This window comes from Octopus bimaculoides, chromosome 25 (assembly GCF_001194135.2).
Source record: "Octopus bimaculoides isolate UCB-OBI-ISO-001 chromosome 25, ASM119413v2, whole genome shotgun sequence".
In the NCBI taxonomy this organism is placed as follows: Eukaryota; Metazoa; Mollusca; class Cephalopoda; order Octopoda; family Octopodidae; genus Octopus; species Octopus bimaculoides.
The window spans coordinates 7,474,758-7,480,096 of record NC_069005.1 but is presented as its reverse complement, the minus strand read 5'-3'; the positions used below and the strand labels follow the sequence as shown (position 1 = coordinate 7,480,096).

Genomic DNA, 5,339 nt, shown 5'->3' with positions numbered 1-5,339 from the left:
CACACACACACAAACACATACATACATACATGCATATATATATATATATATATATATATATACATGACAGGTTTCTTTCAGTTTCCATTTACCAAATCCACTCACAAGGCTTTGGTCAGCTCGAGGTTATAGTTAAAGACCCTTGCCCAAGGTGCCATGCAATGGGACTGAACCCAGAACCATGTAGTTGGGAAGCAAGCCTCTTACCACATAGACATAATGGGCTTCCACGCTGTTTGTTTGTACCAAATTCCTCATAAGACATTGGTTGACCCAAGGCTATAGTGGAAGAAGTCATTTGCTCAAGGTGCTGCACATTGGGCCTGAACCCGAAACCATGAGGTTGAGAGGCAAACTTCTTACCACGCAGGCCATGCCTGCATCTGTATATATTCTTTGTATATTTTTTGATTTGTGGAGGCGCAATGGCCCAGTGGTTAGGGCAGCGGACTCATGGTCATAGGATCACGGTTTCAATTCCCAGACCTGGCATTGTGAGTGTTTATTGAGCGAAAACACCCAAAGCTCCACGAGGCTCCGGCAGAGGATGGTGGTGAACCTGGCTGTACTCTTTCACCACAACTTTCTCTCACTCTTACTTCTTGTTTCTGTTTCTGTTGTGCCTGTAATTCAAAGGGTCAGCCTTGTCACACTGTGTCACGCTGAATATCCCCCGAGAACTACGTTAAGGGTACACGCGTGTCTGTGGAGTGCTCAGCCACTTGCACGTTAATTTCACGAGCAGGCTGTTCCGTTGATTGGATCAACTGGAACCCTCGACGTTGTAAGCGACAGAGTGCCAACAACAACAACAACATTTTTTGATTTAATCAGAGAAGAACAAGGAGAATTCATTATTTTTGGATGTGGGAAAGGGAAAAAAAAAATAAAACCATAGTTCCTGAAGGCACCTGTGCAGTTATCGTCACACCAAAGAATTCACTCAAACAATTACAACAGTATGGACACCTAAAGACACCAGGGAGGAGGTGGAGGAGCGACAATTTAACGTCCACTGTCTAAGAATTGCTGTAACAGTTACTATACTTGTGTGTGTGTGGTTAGTGTCAACAGAGACAATTGTTCAACCGAGCTAATTAAGATAGATAATTAGAAAAGTATTATTAAGCAATTAACATAAACCTTACAGTTAGATATTATACAAATGTTGTGGAACCGGTGCTACAGTTGAAACTGGATAGAATCAATACAATGAGATAGAGAATTGCTTTCTTTTGCCATCTTAGTGGGAGAAAGGAGCTACGGGGAGGCCGATGAAAAACTAATTTCTGGGGTTGATTGATTTTTCTTTTTCTTTTTATATTCTTTTTTTTTATTATTTCTAATCAATAAAACAAGATTCAGCTGTATCTTTTATTTTATCGTTTTATCTTTCGCTTGTTTCAATCATTGGACTGCAGCCATACTAGGGCACTGCCTTGATGAACGGTTTCGTTGAATACATCAGCCTCAGCGCTTAGTTTTAAGTTTGGTACTTATTCTATAAGTCTCTCTTCTTCATTGAAAGTAGTTTAATTTTAAACAATTTTGCCCACCGTTTGTAATTTCTCACTTGACATTTATATATCTACCGCTTTTAATCTGGATTAATTAAGGTTACTGGTGTCAGCTTAACGAGGTTTTAAATGTTACTAATTTAACACCACTGACCAGTTTCTCACCAATTATATTTGTTGTTGTTTGGACCTGGTCAAGCCAACAGACACATTCATTCTTTGACTAATCAACGGTAATTGAACCAAGATCCTCCAATTTTCGTAGGCTTGTATATTAAATTTAATAAAGGAAAATTGCATATCGTTTTAGTTTTATTTCAATTTAGATTTGAACATTAATTGGGGTTCCTGAAACTTAACGATATCCTGAATAAAAACTGCTTATCCTTATTATCCTTATATAATGTGTGTGTGTGTGTGTGTGTGTGTGTGTGTGTGTGTGATCAGTCGTGAATATCAGTTGGAGGTGAAGGCAGAGAAAGCAGATGTGGGTCGGGGAATTTGGTACCAAAGATGTTGTTAAGTGTGTGAGGATGGGGTGCAGGTGGGACGTACAGTGCCTGGGGCGATAAAACAGATATATATATATAAATATATTACATATATATAAATATCTATAAGTTAGCGGTATATTATTATTGTATTGTATGGCTTTCCAGATTTTAGATTTCAGTCAATATTGTTAAAGCAATTCTTATGTATGTGCGCGTCTATATATAAATAAGTAAACATACAGCTGTGAGATGTAAATAGTCTTGACATGTGACACTGTTAAGTATAAATACAAAACTGTAGTCTGTGTGTGTGTAAATAAATATATATATATATATATTTGAAGTTATTTCTACAGATTTTCTATAGAAATTAGAGCCAGCACTGAAAATTATGTTTCGCATATGAATACGTTTAGGTAAGCAATGCAGTTGATGGTGGGTGTATATACATATTTGAGGAGTTCTTGCTCCTTCTTCAGTACTACATACAACCCATTAACCATCCACAAACACACTGCTTAAATAGCCACTAAATTCAGCAACATAACACAATCGGATATACCATACTTTTACTTTTTATCCTGTTTACCATGTTGCTGTTCAGTTTTTATCCTCTTCCTTCTTTTTTCACTCCATCATTTGTTTTCTTTCTATTTCCTTCTCTAAACTCTTGTAAACTACCTCGCCATGTGTCTGTCTTCAGATATTAGATCTATGTGACTGACTTTTTTTTCTCTCCGCCATTTGTTTTTGTTATATAGACAAGTCCAATCTTTTAAACCTTTCACATTTAAACTAGCTGTTTCCTGCCCGAACATCATGCCTGTTTTATGTTCAAACCAGCCAGATCCTGCCTCTCATACCTACCCTACAATGTTGTTGTAAAAATAAACAATCACATCTTTGAAATATCAAAGCTAAAATAATGCATGATTAATTCAAAACAATGCGAATAAATAAGAATTACATTTGACAAAATAATCTGAATGCTAAAGGGTTAAATCAGCCATGTCTGGCTTAAATATTCTACTTGTTTCATGTTCAAACTGATCAGATCTGGCCTCTCACACCTACCCTACAATGACATTCTAAAAATAAACAACCACATCATCATCATCTAATGTCTGTTGTCCATGCTAGCATGGGTTGGACGGTTTGACTGGGCTGACACGCTGGAAGGCTGCACCAGACTCCAGTCTGATTTGGCATGGGTTTCTACAGCTGGATGCCCTTCCTAATGCCAACCACTCAGAGTGTAATGGGTGCTTTTACATGCCACCGGCAAGGGTGCCATTTGCATAACACCAGGGTGCATTTATGCGCCACCGTCATGGGTGCCAATTTGCGTGACACCAGTATCTGCCACAACTGCAATTTTGCTCGGCTTGATGGGTCTTCTTCTCAAGCACGACATAATGCCAAAGGTCTTGGTTATTGCCTCCGTGAGGCCCACCACATCATTGAAATCTCAAAGCTACAAGACAATGCATGATTAATTCAAATCAACGTGAATAAATAAGAATTACATTTGACTGAGCAATCTGAATGCTAAAGAGTTAAATTATTTTTCGAGTTTTAAATATAAAACAAGTCTCTCGAACAATGAAATTAATCAAACGAATGAAAAAATTCCACCATGGAAACTCCTACTCACGCCAATAAATCCTTCTGTTTAGACTTAGTTGGCAGACTTAAATAGTCTTTGTTTAAATGAAGAAAGTGAGACTAAAATTCCATTATCTTAGTTGGTACGAGTGTCAAGTTTGTTTATGCAGTCTAAGTTTAGTTACTAATCCCTTCATTATGTCTGTATAATGGGGGGATCAATTTAGAAAATCTGAAATTCAATACCCGGTTTTTATCTCTGTTCTTTAAACAAGTGCCAATCCCATTCTGGACAATCTATTTCCAAGCCCTTACCCCAACCCCTTTTTTTTTTCTTCTCCCACTTGTTTTAGTCATTAAGCTGCAGCCATGCTGGGGCACTGCCTTCAAGAAATTTTCAGTTGAATGAATTGACTCCAGTCCTTTTTTTTTTAAAGCCTTGTACTTATTCTTTTGGTCTCTTCTGCTGAACCGCTAGGGTATGGGAACATAAACAAACCAACACTGGTTATCAAGCGGTGGGGGTGGCAACAAACACATACACACTCACACATACATATATATATATATATATATATATATATGAGATGGGCTTCTTTCAGTTTCCTTCTACCAAATCCACTCCTAAAGCTTTTGTCAGCCCAAGGCCATAGTAGAAGACACTTGGCCAGGGTGTCACATAGTGGGACTGAACCTAGGACCATGTGGTTGGGAAGCAAGCTTCTTACCACCCACCCATGTGCTTGTATTAGTATTGATTCCAAAACAATTTCATACCAATAATTAATTGCTAACATTTTATCCCTTTTGATACTACCACATCCAATACCAACGCTGGTCCTTTGACACAAATTCCCTGTTTTAAAGCAGCCCAAATTGAAACCTTCCATCAAAAAGTTCATCTTTATTTCTGTTCCAAATAACCAGCATGGGAAAAGTGAGCATTAAAATGATGTTGGGGATGACATCTTGCTTTTTGTTCTTTTTGTTCCAGACCACATGTTATTTTGGTGGGTTGTGCAGGTTTAGCACTCGATTACAGGCATTTGCTATTTTATTTTATCAACACCAGAAGGACAACCTTGGTGAAAAGTGAAATCTGAATTGAAGGGGAAAAAATGGAAGCTACTAAATACCAAACACAATTTTGTCTGCTGCTGTTCTACCAATTCTGCTGTTTCACTGAAAGAAAATGGAGCAGAGTTGATAAGGAAGCTGAATTTATTTTCATATTTTGTGTTCACATCATTTTCATATCATTGGTTACTGGTTTCTAATGTGTCAATCACGGGTTCTCTGTCCGTCCCAAAGCCTACACAAGCACCATGTTTCATGGTAGATTTAATTCAGCTGTCTTACCCTACTTAAAGTCGTACTAAATTCTGTTTCTCTCTCACTCCACAGGGTTGACTTACATGGAGCCAGTAGCAGAGTGCCAGGGTGAGATACCAAACTTTTGTTTCTTTTCTCTCTTTGTTTGTCTACTTCCTCCTGTCTGAGAACAATCAGCTCCTTTTAGGATAAGGCGGCGAGCTGGCAGAATCGTTAGCACACCGGGCGAAATGCTTAGGCTTATTTCGTCTGTCGTTATGTTCTGAGTTCAAATTCCGCCAAGGTCGACTTTGCCTTTCATCCTTTTGGGGTCAATTAAATAAGTACCAGTTACACACTGGGGTCGATGTAATCGACTTAATCCCTTTGCCCTTGTTTGTCCCCTCTATGT

The 5,339-nt window shown here is 38.3% G+C and overlaps 1 long non-coding RNA gene across 1 annotated transcript in view; it reads left to right on the top strand.

Annotated features, from left to right (window-relative positions):
* The window catches only part of LOC128250795 (uncharacterized), a 22,714-nt gene extending 17,654 nt beyond the window's left edge, over positions 1-5,060 (top strand). Inside the window, exon 2 of the long non-coding RNA XR_008266779.1 lies at positions 5,021-5,060. This is a non-coding gene — a long non-coding RNA (uncharacterized LOC128250795). The remainder of the gene's footprint in view (positions 1-5,020) is intronic.
* The last annotated feature ends 279 nt before the right edge of the window (positions 5,061-5,339 follow it).